Raw genomic sequence first — 22,053 nt, 5'->3', positions numbered from 1 at the left:
CTGTTCTTGGCTCTCCCTGCACTGTGAAGAGATGCCGTATGGCCGAAAAGGTGGTGGAGCCTCAGTAAAAGGGGACAGAGACTCACAGCACCCCTGTTTGTGTCACTTTGGGTGTGTGCCCGGTATCCAGTCTTTAGGGCGACAGTAAGTAGGTCGACACTGTCTAGGTCGACCACTATTGGTCGACAGTAAGTAGGTCAACATGGTTTCTAGGTCTACAGGGACCCTAGGTCGATATGTTCTAGGTCGACATGTAAAAAGGTCGACATGAGTTTTTTACCCTTTTTTATTTTTTTACGTTTTTCATACTTTACGATCCACGTGGACTATCTAGATGCATGTTGTTGACAATATAATAAAAACAGGAGCCACGTAACTGAAACATCAGTACCTAAGTCACGGGACACTAAACAAAACTAGAAAGTTACTTCCTCCCTTCTCTGAGCAAGAGTTCTACAATATTATGTAACAAATAAGGTTTTCTCTTTGTCTCTATATATTCACTGAAATAAATATGTATTAGAAACTATATACACTGGACAAACATGATTGTTTATCTATTATACACTAACTGTTCTACCCGTTCTTCGCACAGGAATTTCTGATTTTCACGGTTGTAAATATAAATGAGTGTTAAAAATTTGGTAAATCTATAGAGATGTAAATTTGAAACATCTTAATGTAAGTAAATATTAAGCCATGGTTCTTGGCGTTACCCAAGGAGTACCCGTAGCAGATATGGTAAAAAGTGACAGGACCATTTTTGTAGTTTATTAAATTCTACCCACTGGGGGTGCAATCCAAATTTTGATCCGATTGTCCGTTTGGTCTTCTTGTTCATGCAACGCAAGCCACGCATTGGAAATGACGTTATTATGTCAACTCCCTTTTCATCCCCTTAAGGGAGGTTTATTACAATTCTAATTATGTAGTTTTCCTATTTCCCATCTGAAGAATACCTAAGTTACATTTCAGCTTCCTGACATATCGGGAAGTAAGAGAGTTAGTGATGAGTCAGTCAGTCAGTCGGTTAGTGAGTGAGAGCTTTCGCATTTATATATATATATAGATAACACGGGATCCGGTCTCTAGGTTGATAAGACTTAGGTCGTCAATGTCTAGGTCGACCACTATTGGTTGACAGTAAGTAGGTTGACATGGTTTCTAGGTCGACAGGACTCTAGGTTGACATGTACTAGGTCGACATGACAAAAGGTTGACATGTACTAGGTCGACATGACAAAAGGTTGACATGAGTTTAAATTTTTTTATTTTATTTTTACTTTTTCATACTTTACGATCCATGTGGACTACAATTGGGAATGGTAACCTTGTCCGAAGCATGGCGAGCAAAGCGAGCCATGCGAGGGGACCCGGTGTACTAATTGGGGTTTCCGGTCACTGTACGAACAAAACGACACCAATTTTTTTTTTAAATCTAATGTCTACCTTTTTTCATGTCGACCTAGAGTCCCTGTCAACCTAGAAACCATGTCGAACTACTTACTGTCGACCAATAGTGGTCAACATAGACACTGTCGACCTAAGTCTAGTCTATCTAACATACCACACCCAGATAACACACACATAAAATTAAGCCAATTGATTGAAATGCAGGATGTATAGCAAAAGTACATACACTAAATACTCTGAATATGAACAGCTTACATACAGTAACATGCAGATTCACTGGTCAAGTTATCCATTCTTTTTGGGTTAGTAGAGGTAGTTTTAGGGTACTTTACATTTCTATTAATGCCATTTAAAGCTAATATTTAGAATAGATAGCCCTGGTCTCAGAACTAAATTAATATTTCTAGAAGACTAAAGTCCCGTACACATGGGGGGATAAGTGTGCTAAGCGATCCAGCACAGACCGCTCAGCACACATCTCAACCTCCGCTCAGCACTCAGTGTGATATGTGCTGAGCGAGGGGGGGAGGCGGGGGCACTCATTTCACCCAGCGGTGAAATGAGCGACCACTAGATTTGGCATGCTTGCATGCCAATTCTAGAGTCAGCAATAGCAACGCGCAGGGCTATCGCTATGGGCATACACACGGAGAGATGCATGCTTAATTTCTAAGCAATCTGAGTAGAATCTCTCCTTGTGTACCACCCTTTAAGGGCTAAAGCGGATTCAGGCTTACACCCATTTGATTGGGGTAAATAAACATATTGGTAAAGTACATTGCCTTACAATAAGCATACATCTACATCCAAATGCACTGTTGGTCTCATCTGACACTTGTGCTTCCTTACAACTCGAGATGCAGAGCGTGGCAGGGAATGGTGAGTCAAATGCAGTCTGAATAAAGTAAAGTATGAGTAAAGGCGTGTTCCTTTATCTGTGACTGAGGTAGTTGTATCACTGTAGGCGCATGACGGTGGTTGCACATACACACTGAAGATGATGATGATGATGATCACAATTGCCAGCAGTAGCTAGATGCTTTGGTTGGCTGATTGAGGATTCATCATTAATACTGAACATATTATAGGATTTTGTGGAAGTAGCATGAATCTGTTACTAGCATTCTTACATGAGGAGGATTATTTTATAGAGGATTTTAATCTTAATCAAACCTAAAGTATTTCACTATCAAAACAACTGATAAAAAAAAGCTCCTGACCTTTTTAACTATAAGTAAATGTGATGTATGCCTGATTAGAACCTGGCACATATACATACTAGTGTAGCAGAGCTGGATGCAGCATAACATGCTCACTACTCGGCATATGCATTTTTATTCTTTTACATGCATTTTTGTAAGCTTATTATTTGGACACATATGCATCAGCACTAGGCTTTTAGCAAAAAACAATCTTTGGGGTGATAATTCAGAAAGATGGCAGATGCGCAGAAGAGAGCTGTGAATGTACGGCACCATTTTTCTGAATATATTGTGAGATGAGCATAGGGAGCTGGGGTACCACACTGGCAGGCACAATCCTGGGAACGGGGCCCTCCTAAATCCATGGGCACTGGTGCATTACAAACCCTGCACCTATGGCAGGCTTAGCAAATTAAAGGGCCCCATACACTAGAACGATAAAGCCCGATTTCATCCAATTTCGGGCATTCTGACCGATATATCAGGTGAAATCGGGCATTTTAGATGTGTTTCCGATCCGATCCGATCCGATGCGCGTTCCTATGAGGGTCGGATCAGCTCCCCTAGATCATTAGTGCTGCACTCGTGATATGTCGGTTCCCGCAGGCATGTCTGGGATCGCATAAGATATATCACATGCAAAATATATCAAATCGTATGCAATCGTATGGAACCACTCCCGGGATGCTCTCGGGAGAGTTGAAGGGAAATCGGCTCCGACTTCAGCCTCAGACATATCGCTGTAGTGTATGGGGGCCTTAAGAGTTAATATGACTGGCAATCTTTGCTCATTTCCCTGTGCACTTCTTTGGGGTGCAAGGAAAATTAGCAAAGACATTGCTTGAGAAGTGCCTGCGTCCAACCTTTCTGGCGTTACTTCACGCACATTGCTCTGAACTAAATTCCTTTATATTTCAATGGCACCAAACTTAGCTTGCACATGGAAACTATGTCTAAAAACATTTGCTATATTCTGTGCTGTATAAAATTAGTAACCGAGGCATTCCCAACCAGGGTCCTCAAGGCACACTAACAGTGCAAGTTTTAGTGATATCCAGGCTTCAGCACAGGTGGCTAAATCAAAATAACTGAGGTACTAATTAAGTCACCTGTTCTCAAGCATGGATAAAGCTAAAACCTGGACTGTTAATACTGTGCCTTGAGGACTGAGGTTGGGAAAGCCTGCAATAAACTAAATGTAGTTAGATTCATTCTACTAAAATCTAGAGGAATTGAGCAAATTTTAATATTAATAATAATTATTAAAGATGTTGTTTTTGCTTTTATGTATGTGTATGATGGTTAACTTTTAATGTTTCCCTTACTGCATAGTACAACAAATGGGTGTGGTGCTGCACCGTGGGCCATTTGGTTGCGGACACCTATACCTAATTGCTGTCAGCAATTTCCTATCCCACACTACACCACTCTCTAGCCTGATTTATACTTCCTTTTAAGCACCATTAATATCCAGCATATTCCTCCACTAACACCTACATTAGCTGATTTCCCATATGTAGACCTTTACTGCTGTGTATCCGGCATGCATCGTTTCATGCAAGTCTCTGTTCTTTATTAAGATTAGGTGTACATGGTACATGACCACTGCATGATCTGCTCAGTGCCACTGAACATAACTAGCAAGACAGTGAAGTCCACAAATGAGCAGACTCAAAAGCTTCAGTCCCATCTCCAATCGTTGTCACTAATACAAATGATGAAGCATTGAACTATATATCTTAAACTGGAACGAACAAGTAGACTATTAGCTGAAAGGGAAAACAGACTACTCCCCTACTTCCACAGCAAAAAGAAGCACAAAGTGAGGCATCATAAGTTCCCTTGAGCAACAACCTCCTGTAGCACAACAATGGTTACTACTATTTCCTCTTTTGAAGTCTTGGGGGAAATCTGCACTTTGATTACTCGTATAAACCTCTGAAAGTAAATATCCAGACTGTCAAACAGGTTCAATATTTGGTGAATGTGCACTCACAAGATATGGGTGTCTTAAGGGCAAGGGTGGATGGCACAGTGCCATCATAATAAGTTTTATGTTGAATTAGAAGGGGAACAGATACAGAGTTTAAATTAATTCTCACCACAATTTTTCTTTAATTGCAGTCTAAAAAGGGCTTGTAAGAAAGTCATGTCATGTTACTGCTCTATGTCTAATAACACGTTATGTGTACACAGTAGCGGATCTTGCCACGGGCAAGCAGGACTTTTGCCCGGGGCGCCGGCGCCATGCGGAAGATACGCTACTGCTGGGGCCCCCGCTGCCCGCTGTGTCCCCCAGCTGTGTCCCCCTGTGAAGGGAACTAGACGCTACGCGTCTAGTTTCCCTTCGTGGAGAGGACCTTTGCTGTGTGGTGCGCGATGACGTCATCGCGCACCACTCAGCATTTCAGCAGCGCTACTCTACTGTACAGGGGGCATAACTAACCATGCCCCCTGTATGAAGCCATGCCCCTATTTCCCGCCCGGGGCGCAAGAAGGGCTAGAACCGGCCCTGTGTGTATATATCAGGTACTTTTGACTCTGCACACTTGGGGCTGTAACACACGCGGCGGTTTCTGCCGGATGGCAAAAAGCCGGACAAACTTTGTCCGGCTTTTTACCATCCGCCAGAGCCTTTCATACACAACGGCTTTAAGCCGTGTGTGATGCTGTGCACATGCGCAGCAGCAGACACGGCTTGGGAAAAAACCGTGGTGTGTGAAAGCCCCCCTTCACACACACGGTCCACTGCCTTCAAAGACGGCACGGCCCCAGCCCGGCAGCCGGACCTTCCAGTGGATATTTCCGGCTGCAACTCGGCAGCCGGGCCGGGGCCGTGCAGTGTGAAAGGACCCTACCCCTCTCACTGTTCATTACAATACCGGCACGGGAAAAAGCCATCTGGCTTTTTACCGGCCGGCAAAAGCCGGCGTGTGTTCAGCCCTTGGGGCTAAATGTAATGGCCTCCAGTCGCCAGAGGTGCTGGACTTTGTGCGAGTCTGCTCGTTTTTTTAAAGCAGCAATCATTTGCAAGGCAAAACCAGGTTGGTCCTGCACCTCCGTCAACTCAGAGGCTATTACATTGAGCCCATGTTGTCTGTGGGAAGCCTGCTTCATAACTAACCACCAGTATGGTTTTCAAACAAAAGCTAGTTATTGGAGATCTGAAGATGAAATAAAAAAAATCTCTCTGATAAAATAAATACACACTACCTGTTAATTAATTAGTACAAAAATGTAAGTATTCTTATATGTTAAGAATAAAGGTATTTATACAAAATATAGGAGGAGGTTGCCTTCTTAAGATGACAATGTTAACAAAGATATGTAAAGCCTTGCAGCAACAATAATGTTATACATATTGATTCATAATTCCATTTTAGAAATCGTATGAGCGTTTTGTATACAAATGGGGAAACAACAGAGTATTCTTGGTAAAGAGAGAAATCATGAAGTAGGAATAAAGAGCACCTGTGACATAATTATTGAGCAGTGTTCAGAAGAGAAAACAGGTGGAGGAGTAAAGCTAAGGTTAGAGAGACCCCTCCGGTCCAATATGCTAGCTGCACAATATATTTTTAATTCTCAGCATCTATATTTTTATAATACAACTGTGCAGCGTCATTCCTAAAGCAAATGTCTAAATGTAGATTGTGCAATATAGAGCACGATGAACAGAGTAATGGTACAGAGAAAGGTGGAGGTGGCATAAATATTTTGCAATGGGGGTATGATTAATAAAAAATGCTCAGGACACAAACAGTCATAGCTATATCAACATATATTATATAAAAAATGATATGTAATAAAATCATAACATGCCAAAAATGATATGTCTTTAGTGTATTCAGTTATCTTAAGTACAGGGACTTCTATGATCAGGATATGTTAATGCTGCTCTAGGCATTGTATTCTTTAAATAAATGACTGTGTACTGTGCCTACCTTCTCTTCTAATGCTTTGTTGCATTTACTAGGAAAAAGTTAATAACAATGAACACAACACAATTTCTATGGAGCCTCATGGACATTACTGTACAAGGAAATGCATCTTTGGAAAGCTTAAAAAGGGCACTGAAAACCCACCTGTTCATCAACGTGTACCCTTCCCAGTAGCGGATCTTGCCACGGGCAATCAGGACTTTTGCCCGGGGCGCCGCCTTCCGGAGGGCGCAGGGCGCCATCCGGAGGGCGCCGCACTAGGGCAAGATCCGCTGCTGCTGTGCCCCCCGCTGCCCGCTGCGAAGGGAAACTAGACGCGTACGCGTCTAGTTTCCCTTCGTGGAGAGGTCCTTTACTGTGCGGTGCGCAATGACGTCATCGCGCACCGCACATCATTTCAGTCTGTACAGGGGGCGTAAATGATCACGCCCCCTGTACGTAGCCACGCCCCCTATTGTCGCTCGGGGCGCACAGCGCCCAAGAACCGGCCCTGACCCTTCCCCATGACTTAGTGTCGAGGCCGCTCTCCCAATCCCCTCCCTCATGCCTTGGCCATCTCTGCCACGCTTACTTCCTGCCATCAGGCCACCTTCCACTTGCTCGCGACACCTGTCTGTCTCTCCCTTTCCCCTAGATTATACGCTCCTTGGAGCAGGGCCCCCTACCTTCCTGTTCTCACACCCTCTACTCTCACACTTCAATTACAGCTCTCTCCTACTCAAGGACCATCTGTACCTGCATCTCCTCTCTCTCATAACCATTCACCTCTTCCAACGGTTGCTCACCCCTAGTAGTACGCCGATTACTCCTTTGCTTCCTTACATCTCAGCTGTATTGTTCACTGAGAATTGTGGTGCTAATTGCTACCTATTTTAGTTTTTCAGCTACTGTAATGTTAAGTTCTGTGTACCGAGTATTGTTCTGTGTGCTGTATGTACGGTGCTGCAAACCACTTATGGCGCATTATAAATAAAATGTAATAATAACGATAATAATAATTCGTAGGTCTTTAGTGTAAATATGGCCCTGTCCAACTTGAGTGCAATTATTTCCCCTCTTTTGCTTTGCTATATCACAATTTTTGCTAAGAAGATGACTGATTTTCAAGCTCGAGTAACAACTTCGGTCAATATGAGATGTTACAGTGATTTAAGCTGAACGTCTTTGTTTGTACAAAAACAAACTTGTGAAAATAAGTTCCCAACATCCTCATAACAGCTAAAACAACCTCTTCATTCAGTGTATTTTTCCTTGATACGCAAAAAGAATTCCTTCAGTTGTCCTCAAGTGTGACCCAAGCCTAGCATCCTCTTCAATGAAACGCTAGCATCTGACTTGATGGCTATCAGATTTTGTTAAATTCTTCCACTGACATCTTAAAAGCATAATTAGAAATCTGCCATTTGTGGAGACTTTTACAGGATAGAAGCATAAACTACTCCACTGCTCATTGTCACATAATATCATACAGAGAGTCACATTTAATGCATTTAGAATTAATTTATGCACTTTGATTAGCTTCCTGGCCATATGCATAACACAAGAAAGCTCAATCTGATGCTTAATACTTACTATATACATATATCAATGGGATCAGGAAGAACGTCTCATCAAGCTCCACCAAATTTGGCTGTATTTTGACTCCTGGGCCTTTATTTAATATAGTGTGAATCAGCATAATGCTCACGTAATGCATTAGTGGACTCTCATCACTGAACAAGGTTAGAAGGAAAGCATTCCAGCTGACATCTGTACGTACTGTTATGTGGTTCCGCACTGTACATGGCTGTTATTTGCACAAGACTGCGCTTTTGTAATAGCTGTACTATTGTAAACACATGGGATATTTTTTTCATTTACACAATATGGTCTCACACACAGCTATTTTGTCTGCCAAACGCAGCAAGATAAACCAAACTGATTTAAACGGTCAAGTGTGGGCCTCCAACAACCAATAAAGGCTGAGAATGTAATATAAATTGGAATACAATACAATGGGGCATCATGACCAATTGGCATGCTGATCTAATAACATGTAATGCCACAAACACTTCTATCCTGGTCGCCTCCTACCTTTATGATTACTCCTTCAGTGTCTTTACTACTAACTCATGATCCCCTTCTCTTCTTCTAGCTGTTGGCTCTATTCTCGGCCCTCTACTTTTCTCTTTAAGGCATACTTGCCTACCTGACCCTCTCCATGAGGTAGAAAATGCTCTGTTCCTGGACTTTCCTGGTAATGTATGATTGCCATCACCTGTGGTGAAACACCTTTCTTATCAATTAACTAGCTCACCACAGGTGATGGCAATCATACATTACCAGGAAAGTCCAGGAACAGAGCATTTTCTCCTTCATGGAGATGGTCAGGTAGGCAAGTATGCTTTAAGGAGTGAGATCAGGTAGTTCAATACGTGATTTGATCTTTTTAAATTAGGAATATTAAAGGGGAAATGTACCAAACCTATAAGAGAGATAAAGTGGATAAACTGCCCTTAATAACCAAACACCTCCTGTCACTTCATAGACTGTGCTAGATAAATGATAGTTAGAAGCCGATCAGTTGCTATGGGCAACTTCCCCACTTTATGTCTCTCAAAGGCTTGATACATCTCCCCTCAAATATTTCTACTTTTAAACATCAAACCATATATTGAACTGCCAGATCTTATCATGTGTGACCCCAGTAAGGCACAGAGGAAACTGAGGAGGGTATCCTATTAGCAATTTACCGCTGCTGATAGTTCACCTGGGGATTTCCAATTAGCCCAGTAAACCGGCATTTATCGAGGATTATGCTTTGGGTGCCGCACCCAAAGCATAAGGCACGCAGAAGTGAATTAGGCACTCAGAAGTTTTTCATTATTTTTTATTGGCCAATAATGACATCTCATTTTTGGGGTAAGAAAGTAAAAATTGATAGAAATTAGGGTACAGTATTTTGGGGGTGCTTTATGAATGTGACAAATGTTTTATGTTTGCCAGTGGAAGTAATGTGGGTTTTTTGTTTTTTTTTGCGGAAGTGTCATAAAATGACCCAAGTAAATACTTATAACCATTTTTATGTAGTCCTAATTTAATGTGAACACTTGCTGAAAAAACTTGCTTTCTGTAATTGTTTCACTTAAAAAAAATGCATTTGACCCAATTTAAGTACGCCAAAAACATTTATTATGACCACTAATTTACTTCTATACTGTTATCCTATATTATTTTAGGTTTTTTGGGGTACAGGCAGATTTCCCAATTTTTACCTCCACTTTTTACTGGTTTTGCCAGCAAGAAATATCGTGCGAATCCGGTTTTCACAGAATTGTAATTGGATAGGTCAAAGAAAATGATACTGGCAAAAAGCTGCTTTTTTGTGTGAAAAGCGACACTTTTCAGTTTAATTGTGGTAAATTACCGCATTTTTGCGGCCAACTGGACATGGCCCTATTAGCTGAATTAGCATTTACTTGTAATTATTATAGATTTAATATAACACAGTAGCGACTGTGGCATGCACACACATTTGGTCATCCTATCAGTCAGTACTTTGTAACACCACTTCTGGGAGAGAAGACAGCCACCAAAAAAGTCTAATGCTGAGATTTCTATTCCTGCTTTGGCATTTTGTCTCCTTGCAAGCATTACATTATATAGGGGGTCATTCAGACCTGATCGATGAGCTGCTAATTTTGCTGTCCTGCATTCAGATAGTCGCCACCTCCAGGAGGAGTGTATTTTCACCGTGCAAGTGTACGATCCTATGTGTACGCCGAGCTGCTAAAATCCACTTTGTGCAGTCTCTGATGGATCGATGCCGGAGCTGACACCAGACATACTTGCTGAAAATGCTTGGGAACGCCTGAATTTTTCCGGACACTCCGAATAAATGGTCAGTTACAATCCACAAACGGCTTCCTCCTGTCAATCACCTTGCGAACGCCCGGTATTTTTGTACCATCCCATCATTGACCGGTGATGCCGTTTGTTGTTGTCTGACGTGCGTGCGCATTGAGGTGCATACACATGCGCAGTTAGTACCTGAACGCCCGGTGTGCGAAAACGCACAGTAGCGATCAGATCTGAATGACCCCCCTAGTCAATATCTTCGTACATATGTAATTCATAGCTTTTGAGATATTTTGGAACAAAATAATCAACATGTGTAACATATAATTGAGGCACATTAACTTGTAGGATGTGTTAGAATGTAATTAAATCAATTCTTCTTTCTACTGACATTGTGTGCCAGTGAGTGGCAATCACTGACAGAATAATCATTTCTGAAACAATTCACCCATATTTTCTCCCATTGTATATTAATTTTATAAGTTCAGAATATTTTGTTCCAACAAATGGGGAGCTGCCTCAGATGACGTCTTAAAAATGGTATCCTTCTATCAACTTTTTAAGACAGATTGCTGTTGTGTAAGCAACATTGGGTGAGAGAGATAGAGACACTTTCCAAAGACTGCTTTGAGGTTTGAAACATCTCCCCCATAGTACCCATATTGTTCTCCCAATGGAAGTTAGTTATCAGAAAACTGCAATCAGCTGTGGTTCTGTTTTGCATTTGTAAGTGGGTGGTATTTTCGATACGTTTACCTGGCTATTCAGACAGTATGTTCATTATAACAGGACAACATTTATTAATTAAAAATGGAAACTTTTTCACAGTAGTGCATCTATTTTCTAATTTTTTTCTGTGTGGGGAAAAGGGCAACTTGAATACATTAGAAAAGGGTGTGGTCATGCATGCAGGGGACTATACGGGCTTCACAAAGTGCTAAACTGCCCCTTAAGAGCCCCATACACTAGAGCGATAATGCCCGATTTCAGCCCAATTCAGGCATTCGGCCCGATATATTGGGTGAAATCAGGCATTTTTGAGGTGTCTCCGGGCCGAACCGGAGCATCCGATCGGATCCTCCAGATTGAATGTGCTGCACATTCAATCTGGTCCGACCTGGGGCATGGCTGGGATCGCCCAGAATACATCGGATGCAAAAGGACAGCAAAAGGCTGCTGGGGTGATCACCTGCGATCGCCTCCGACATGAGGTCGGACAAGTGTATGGGGTCCTTTAGACCTGTCCCTTTCTCCAATGCCATGTGCACCAGTGCTGCAACCATGCACTGTTTTGCTATGCAAAGCATCAGTAAACAGCTACTTTCGGGGACTCTGGGCAGATATCCCAATCAACATGGCGGGATAGAGCCCTCAAATTGACACAGTTGGAAGGTATGAAGTTGGGAGGTACTAGATGATGTACCGAGCGATGACGTCAGCGGCTGTTTCCAGAGGCGGGGCAGGCATACACACTTCTGGATGCCACCAATGATGGTGGTGGGGCGGCATGCTGCATTCGGAGGCATGGCCCTTGCTATCACTTGTCGGGCATGCATGCACGGCCGACGGGTGATGCCGCTGACGTCAGCGACATAGTGCATACACACTAGGCGATATTGTGAACAATGTGTCGGTATCGGCCACATCGTTCACTTTATCATCTAGTGTGTACCCAGCATTACTCATAAGGCTCCCACATTAGTGGATATGTCTACTTATGTGATGCCATTTTTGGCCAAGTATGACCCGCTACAGAGCCTTCCAGCCAATAGTGTTAAATAACGCAATTCAGCTGCTTGAATCCCTCTCCGTTAATATGTGTTTTGACAGCTGCAATTTCTAGCTAGATGCCATTAGGGTTCATACTGACAGTGCCAAAACTACACAGGAGCATCCACATTAGTCCATAGCTCACTCTATTCACCTATATGTACTGAAGGCACTTCTATATTCTTCAATGAACCCTATGTGCAGTGCTGAATGCAGCTCAAATGAATGCCTCTATAGTGGACACAGAACTGTCTGCACCTAAATAAATGTGGCTTAATGTGTCCATCCATATACCCATATACCTGTAAGTTTCTTATTATTAACTTTAAAATAAAAAGTGGGTGATGAATCAAATGGAGTGTCCAAGCTTTTGTACATGCTATGCTCATTTTTTTTAAATAAATATATATATAAATATATATATTTATATTTTCAGTCATATTAAAAAGTATATTTGAATTGAACTGTAATAATAAAAACTGTGTTTAACTTAAATAAAAGCATAATCCTGTTTAATAAATGTTACTAAACTACAACATAATTACATATATTAAAATATGGGCCTAAAAGACATTTTGTCATGGCCTTTTAATATTTTCCACAGTCTTCGGGTACTTTCACATCATTATTTTACATGCTGTTATCCTCTGCCAGTGCCTTCCAGTGATCGCAGCATGGCTTGTTGTAAACATGGAGAGATCGCTAAACACATTGGTCTGACACATTGGTCTGGCAGGGCACAAAATTCCGCTCTATTTTACTGGATAATCAATTGCTGTCCCTTATGTCTGGACAAACAGACCGGGTGTTCCAGCACACATTATTTACAGTACAGGTGTGGTGGTGGCGCTGTGTGTTAATATGGGCAATTTAGCAACAAAACTTATCTTAGTTAACCTTGAGATGAAAGCTGCTCTGACTGGCTGGTCACTGGCCCTCATTCTGAGTTGATCGCTCACTAGCTGCTTTTAGCAGCAGTGCACACGCTAGGCCGCCGCCCTCTGGGAGTGTATCTAAGCTTAGCAGAAGTGCGAACGAAAGATTAATAGAACTGCACAGGAAAAATTTCATGCCGTTTCTGAGTAGCTCCAGACTTAATCCTATCTTGCGATCACTTCAGTCAGTTTAGTTCCTCCTTTGACGTCACATACACGCCCTGCGTTCGGGCAGCCACTCCCCCGTTTCTACAGCCACTCCTGCGTTTTTGCCTGGCATGCCTGTGTTTTTTAGCACACTCCCTGAAAACGCCGAGTTGCCACCCAGAAACACCCACTTCCTGTCAATCATACTACGAACACTCGAACGACTGAAAAACGTTGCTCGAGCTTGGGTAAAACTACAAAGTTTTGTGTGAAAGTACTTAGCGCATGCGCGCTGCGTACCATGCGCATAAATGACGTTTTTTCACCTGATCGCTGTGCCGCGAAAAATGGCAACGACTGATCAACTCGGAATGAGGGCCAATGTCCACTTTAATTAATTATTTTCATGGCTCACTTATACCACTTTTACACCAACCAGCATATAACACGGGTTATTGCACATGAACGCGCATAACCCATGTTGCTGGTTGGTGTAAAAGGGCTGAGTGGAATAATTTGGGTCGATTGACCCGTTATTCCAACTCGGGTAGCTTGCAGGGTTGAACACGGGTTCAACCTGGTAAGCTGTGCTGTGTAAACAGAACCCGGCTCCTGTTCACAGTGTATGGAAGGGCGGCACTGACTGGTGACTGCAGTAGGAAAGGGGGCTGAAGTGGGTCGCAGCCAGGTAGCACCCGTGTCAGGCTCCCGGCTGCGACCCGCGTTTTTAGGTGGAAAAGGGGTATAAGAGTATCTTTTCATTGCTTCATCAAAGTTTACAGGTGCACGCAAAAAACAACTGAGGTTTTGTCACTATAGAAACATGCTACTGTATGTGATCAGCCTCCATAAAATATTCCCCTTAGACCACTGGTTCCCAAACTTTTTCGAATCACGGCACCCCTAGGCCCAAAGTTTTTGAGAAATTTAGAAAGAAATATTAAATGAAGTAAATTGTGTTTATATGTCATCCTTAGGTACAATTGTGTGGTGAGGGACAAGATTTGCTTTGGTTTGTCCACATATTTTATGATTGGCAGCCACCAGCACAAACTGAATTGGTCCTGAACCACCGATCCAAGGCACCTCTGCATGTGTCCCTGAGGAACCCCAGGGTGCCATGGCACACAGTTTGAGAACATAGCCTTAGACTATGCACTCATTGCCCTCTATTGCAGCAGATTTGCCATGAATAAGTCCAAAATGTCTCTTGCAGGCCTGATTCCCCTAGAGAATTCTGTGCTATGCTGACTAGGCAGGGGCAGGTATCATGCTGCAAATAATCAGACCAACCTGACACAGGGCTTAATTTAGACCCCGTCGCTGATGTGCAAAAATCGTCATGAAGCGATATTTGCACACCTGCGCGTACGCCAGTACGCACATGTTGAAGGTCCTAAACTGCGTTCTCTTCAGAACGCAGTTTAAGAGCTGGAGGGGGGCTGGAACGGGGTATCTACATCGTGATTTGTGGGCGTCAATGCTTCATTTTAGGTACGTGGTCCAGAAAATGCAGGCATGTCCAGACCATTTGCAGGGCGGGTTGCAGCGACTGCGTGATGTCACACGCACCCGCTGCGACCCTTACAATGGTGGGTAGCCGTCTGCCTTCACAGCTAGGATGTGTAGGCAGAGGGCTACTCGAAACATGCGAAAGCATAACCGCTGTGCGATGCTTTCGCATGTCTGCAAGGGGGGGGGGCTGGATCCAGCATGCGGGGCGGACTTGCCCTATGCTGACCGTCCCTCCGCATGTCAAAGAATTTGATCGTAGATGTACGTTTTTTTCACACATCTACGATCAGGTCTGAATTAGGACCTTAGTGTCATGCTGTTTGTTCTCCACAGCTTTATCAGTAACCAGCCCAGTCTATAGCACTTGTATTGGTTTATTTTAGGGGTAGAGGCTCACATTTTATTGCTTTTTTTAAAAGTTATTTTTAAATTAGCAATATTTATCAAGGTGATAGCAATGACTGCCACAAAAATCATGTTATTCTTAAATGATCATGCATCCATAGCTTTCAAATCTTTGCAACTGGATTATTCAACTACTGGCCAACTAGGCCAGGATAGTGGTCCATTGCCAATTTTTCAGCTTTAGTTCGCCTACAAATATTAAATGGCTAATTTCAGGTTTGCAACAGGAAAAAAAACATATAAAGTAGGTGCAAATCATTGCTTAACAGTATTGATCAGACTCTAGAGTGTACAGCGATTGAGGTAAACCTCTGGTGTAACATTCTCCAGTCAAAAACTGTCACCCAAACTATAATCTGTAGCTCTCTGCAAGAATAGTAGTGTTCCTGATATAATAAGTATATTGGATTATGTTGCTAAAACGTGAAATTACACATATTTAATACATTTCAGTTACCAAGATGAATAATGTTAGAAAATATATGATAATCAAATCAAACACTGTGCCAACAATTGGGCAGAACATATCCAAAATGTTTATAGTAAGGAATAGGGCAAGAAAACTGTCAAACATGGTTTATAGACTATACATTTACAAATTGCAAATTTACTAATACAGTGCAGAATAGTATTCTGTGGAATAATTAAACAAAATTCAAATTCATAGATTTTATCGCCAAAATGTCTATGAAATGGCCTCTCCTGTTGCGGAACTCAATTCACCTGAAGTGTTGTGTAGTTTGAATTTGCCAATAACATAGCCACTCTAGGAAGACCATTAAATAGAATGCAAGCTCCTTTGTTGGAAACAGCACCAATAACATTTCTGAACACATACACTGTACAATGTTAAAAAAAAGTGAAAAGTCAAAGGATACATATCGTAACTATCCTGTGGCACTTTACATACAATTCTTTTCTTTGTAGGACATTGGAGGAAGAACTATACAGTATAGCCTTGAAAGAGCGGTCCAGAGCCTGCTTGCTCATTCAGCTATCTAACAAGGGTAGGTTAAATTCAAATTATGTTATGATTTGTTACAATATATGAATTATCACATGTACATTTTTACATCATCCAATTAGTTTTTAAAATAATATATATTGGATCAATATATATTTTAATTTTACCTATTTTTTATGTACAATATTGTGGTCACACAGAAAATACTACCTTATTGGAACACATCAAAGTTCTACCATGGTGGTAAAAGTTTACATAAATATAAGTTTATTTGCAAAATCTTTTTAACCTGAGTTGTACAACACCGCAACTCAACTTAAAAGAGAACATGAAATATTATTCAATTAGCCTCAGCTAACTAAATTACTGAAACATTTACGTTTATGAATAGACTACGTGCAGATACTCTGAAAACAGCCTTGCCAATATGAATTTGTAATTCATGTACTTATAGAATTATGATTCCTGATGAATTACAATAGTTAATTGTGTTGCTGTTTTTGACAATTATGCAAAACATTTAAGTGCTCAATTCAAACTGGAACAACACATTTTTAAAAATGAGATTATTTGGTATACTATCATGACAATAAGAGCAAACATATTTACAAATACTAATCAAATAGACAAACAGCAGCAATATCACTATTAAGTCAACATTTATTAATTTTTGTCATTTACCATGCGAGACAAACAATTTATAGAATGCAGCCTAGTTGAGATGTACTAAATTAAACCAACATTGCATTATTTTTAAAACCTAACAGTACAGTAGGAGCAGGCAAATCTTAACCTGGCTACAATCTTCCAGCCTGGTTACAGTACAATATGTTTATTTTGTATAGACTGCCTCTTAAAGCTTAAATAAAGGGTCTGTGTTCTTGTATCACTAACATTTAACTCAAGAATATTCAATTATATGAAAGTATTTTTTAAACAAAGAAAAACAAACTTTCAGCAAACTTCATAAAAGTTATACATGAACCGTAGAAGAGCATAATATTTAGCAATCTCTTTTTTGCAATGTTTCTAGTATAAAAACATATTTTTCTGAATAGACCCCTATTCTTAGAAATGCAAATTAACATGAAAAAGTACATTTTCAGTAAGGTATATGCCAATCAAAATATACAGCTGTCCACAAATAGCATCAGAGTATGTTCACCTACATTAATAATGTTTATTTTTCATAAGCCTTTGCCTTTGCACTTCAACAGTAGTAAAATATTCTACTTCATCTGCAGAACCATGCCCTGAAATCTCTGGGGCCACAGGGCCCTGCCAATGCTGAAAGGTTTCAAATATCAAACTCTGCTATTCTGTGAGGGTCTCTGCGATCAATTAGCACATTTCAATGACATGAAAGGTTACAGTCAGACTCATTTATATCACATCCCTTGTGACAAAATGTGGTTTCAAAACTGCACTCAGCTCATGAGAACAGGTACAGCTGAATATAATTGTCTCTTAAACTTTCTAAATGTTAATCACATTTTAGTTTAGTATACACTTTATCAGAACTAAAAAGCACAACATCTGAAGTATACCACCTTTTAGGAAGTGCTTTTTAAAGTCTGCATTTATATGAGTGAATAATTAGCCCAAGAATACTGAGACTGTTGATAATGGATTACAAAAGCTACAGAAATTGGAATTAATATTGCTGCAATGATTAACACTTAATTCACTTTTGATATAGATGGAACAACAATATTAATTAAAAAGGAAGTGTGCAGCATAGATGTGACATATTGGGATTTTTATCATGTTTCAACTTGCGTGTAGCGTTCTCCTTACAAAGGATTGTGAATGTAATAAACAAAATAAAAATAGTATTAACAAAAATAATTTCCATTTTATAGTCTAGTACACAAATACTAATGTTATAGTAATTTTTATGTAAATATAAAGTATGAATGTGATTTTATGCAGTGGTTTGACATGGACATTTTACACGGCCTAGAAACTGGCTCTAAGTAAGTTAACGCAGTGACTTACTGTACAGTAGTTTACAAAATAGAGATTTCTAGGTGGCATACCAGGATTTCGGGACATAAAGTAGACTTGCAAAATACAATTATAGACTCAGTTAAAACCTCACATATTCTACTTCATTGGGAAATTCTTGCTGTTTAGTTCTTCATGTTGCAATCTGAAATATTTACAACCAGACAGTGCCTAATTTTAGTTTTTAAGTGCTTTACCAGTTCTATGAAATACGATCAGCAGCTGCAACATAGAGGTATGCTGAATGCATCACAGCTATTCGGGCATCATGCAGTATGAGACAATCTCTCTCTGAACAGGCCATTCTGATCCTCAGCATGAACCCTGAACATTTACTGACACATGCACTTTACAGATTATTATCTCATTATCTTCAAATTGATATTTACCATACACATATTAAAGGTATTTTATATTTGCATTAATCTGAGGATGCACAAATAAAATAAAAACAAATAAATAAAAATGCTTCAAATTGTAGTATTTTTCATAATGCCATACCTATGTGTGCTTACTGACCATTCCCCTTATCTGACATTGCTGAATAGTGCCCTAGAAAACATTGCCACTAGGACAAAAATACCTGCACTGGTACTAGTACTGTTATTATTAAAAATGCCATCTATGTAGGATGAGGAGGAAATCTAACATGTGCCACAATATTCTAAAATGACAATTTGGAATTAAATACTAGCATGCAACTAATACACCTACACAGAGACGCAAATACTTTATAAACATGGCGAAAACCAATCGAATATTGACACGTACTCTCCAACGCCTAGGGACATACTGTATTGTCACCTACAATTGACTAAAATTAGTAAGCTGCATATATATATATATATATATATATATATATTCTATCCCTTGTTTTCTATCACTGTGTGTGTGCTACTGTCCTTGCATTATGCATTTTGTATTTAAAGATACATTAATTTTAAATATATAGTAAGTTCAATATCATTTTTTGTATGCAATACTATATATATTGGTAACATAAAGTGTTAAAATGGTAATGTAATTACAAATATGTAGCAGAATATGAAAAAAAGCCACACAGTAATACAGATCGCAATATGTCAAAATGTAATTAATTGAAACTAGACCTCGATATACAGTTACAGTATGTACTAATACTCCATACATTTGTGTGATGCAAAACTTTGTAAATAATATATGGATTTATACACAATGATTTTTAGACCTTTGGATAAACAGTTGTAATTTCAACCAATTAAAAATTATGTGTTCTTTACGTACAGTAAGGTTTTACTTTTTAATCAAGTCATTAGAACAAATTACCAATGTATATGTTTTAATTGTATATCTATAACTAAATTAAAAAGATATAACATACAAATTATCACTCATTTCTTTCCTGTTACTTTACTATATTTCTTTCTTCTTTCTCTTTTAATTACTTTTTTTGTATAATTTATTTGTTCAAGCAATTTACATATGTATATTTATTTATTTGTTTAATTCAATTATTATTATTATTACACAAGGTTTTTTCAAGCTTTATAGTATTTGTATTATAATCATATACTTTATTCAAAGCTGCATTAAGATATGAGTTTATGAGTGCTACAGATACCTAGATGACCTGTCCCATTTGTGAATGGCACTACGTGAAAAGTGTTTATCTTACAGGTATAGGAAGCACAAAGATGAGCGTAAGGGGAAGTGTTAAGTATTTAGGGCCAATGTGTGAAATTCAAGCTAAAGCATTTTTCCTCGGGTATCAGATTTTGGAAGTGCTGAGAATGAAGCCCAGATCGGCAAACTTATGGCCAAGAGCCCATTTGGTTTGAAAACAGAGAATCTTGTTGCCTTCACTCTGATCAATTGCAAACACATAAACACACACAGGCTCCACGTGGAACTGTCTTCATACCAAAACACTGAAGCACAGGAGCATGCATGTGTCTCTATCAAAGGAGAGGAAGCAGAAGAGACTGATGGATAAAAGGCCAGAAAACATCATTTGTATTTTATTCTTTTCCAATATTATGTATTACAAACTCTCCTAAAAACTTTGTACCATTATTTCAAGTAAGAAAAATTCTGTGGGTAAATTTAGGATTTATATATTAGCTATACCACTTATACTTAATAGATGAATACAGTCAAACATACACATTATATCTCATTAATGCTTTTAATTTAACTAAACATTATAAACAAACACAGTAACACAACCTCTGCTTAGGAAAGGGTAAAGAGACATTTTTGTATCAGTTACATAATCTCATAGGTAATTTCCTGTGGAATTTCTCAGTAACAGAAATGATGCTGACCCCTTTATTAAATTAAGGCTCCTGGAATAACAAGCCTGAGCACTGTGCTGCTGTCACAGTCACATAGGAGGAATATGTAATGCTCTGATTATAAGGAGCACAGGAGGCAGAGATGACCCCAAACAAACAGGACACCTCCCCCAAAACTCTTCTGTTTTCCTTCTTGACATAACAAGGCTCCCAGTTCCCAGCCTTCTGTCACTATGTCACCCCCCCCCCCCCCCCCCCCCACCCTGCACACACATACATACACACACCACCCATCCTCACCAGTGTTCAGATAGTGACTACTAGTACAGCTGTGCTGCTGTGTGTTGGGGAGAGGCTGGGACAGTGCAACTCACCTTCTGCTCCAACCGTGCTGCTGTCTGATATCTGCTCCTCCAGCGCCAGTCAGTGTAGGTGGCTCCTCAGAGACGCACAGTCCCCACTTGCTGGGAGCGGCTGTCCCGTACACAGCAGCTCACATAGGCAGTCAGTGGAGCCGCCGCTCCAGCACACGCTCAGCCGCCTGACTTCTTCACTATGTTCCTTCTTTCAATGAGAAAAATAACATAAAGTGGCCAAAAAGAAAAACAAAACCCCGAGCCAGATATATAACAAAAAAAAAAAAAAAAAAAGTCAGAAAACTATATGAAGTGAGTGAGGCTCCCACGTGTGGAAAGCGCTGCAGGCTCAACAGCACAGAGCTATTCCTGGTGGGGTGGAAGGGTCTCTGCTGCTCATGTTGATTTTCTGAGTGGATAGTCCCCGTACGCTGTCATTGGCTCTTTCTCGCGTGGGGATTGAGTGAGGTCACTGTGTGGAAGCAACATGTGCTTAGACAGAGTGGTTCTTTCTGGTCAGCTCCACTGTGGTGTTTTTCTTCCCACACAGAAGAGTGTGAGCAGTGTACACACACAGAGTGCTGAGGAATTCTCTCTCAGCCTCCTTCCCCCTCTCTGCCTCTCTTTCTCTCTCTGCTGTCTGTCTCTCACATTACCAGCAGCCTGTCACTGACAGTGTGCAGCTCTGTGTCCTGCTCCTTCCACTGCTATATGGCCTTTTCTGATAATAACACATTTGTAGTTGTGTGAAAAATAATAACTTTATCCACATACACAGTACGATCCCTTCCCATTTCATCTTAGTAGTTTACTTGCTTCTCTTCACTCTCCACTAGGTGCCAGTACTTGCTTCCCTGTTAAAAATAGCAATACAGAGAAGAAGAAACATGATGTTAAGGTGAACTACACATTTTACTAAACTCATATCTTAAGACTTGTCAGAAAAGTATCTGTACCGTAGCAGTGCACTAGTGCAGCTATGCCCAGGGCAATACAGTATAACAGGAGATTTCATGGTGTGTTAATAAGGACATCTTAATATCGTTATCAGATGAGATATTTATTATATCCAACAAAAGCAGCAGATATGAGGCACTGAAAGCAGTCCTTAGGGTGGGTACACACTGGGACGATGGTCATTCGTTCCACCAGCGGGGATTGCCCTTACACACTGCAGCGATGTTAATAAAGAACAGAACAATCATCTTCCATCTTTCATTAGCATAAACAAGGACGCTAGCGACATGGCTAGGTTTGACATAACATTTTTTTTACATTGTTACATTTT

General features: G+C 40.4%; 1 protein-coding gene across 1 annotated transcript in view; it reads right to left on the bottom strand.

Moving 5' to 3' along the window:
- Window positions 1-21,367, bottom strand: part of EYA4 (EYA transcriptional coactivator and phosphatase 4) — a 470,455-nt gene extending 449,088 nt beyond the window's left edge. Inside the window, exon 1 of the mRNA XM_063917364.1 lies at window positions 20,784-21,367. The gene's annotated coding sequence lies outside the window, so the exon portion shown is untranslated. The remainder of the gene's footprint in view (window positions 1-20,783) is intronic.
- Between the last annotated feature and the right edge of the window lie 686 nt (window positions 21,368-22,053).

This window comes from Pseudophryne corroboree, chromosome 4 (assembly GCF_028390025.1).
Source record: "Pseudophryne corroboree isolate aPseCor3 chromosome 4, aPseCor3.hap2, whole genome shotgun sequence".
In the NCBI taxonomy this organism is placed as follows: domain Eukaryota; kingdom Metazoa; phylum Chordata; class Amphibia; order Anura; family Myobatrachidae; genus Pseudophryne; species Pseudophryne corroboree.
Note: the sequence above shows the minus strand (reverse complement) of the source record. Positions and strands in the feature narration are given on the sequence as shown.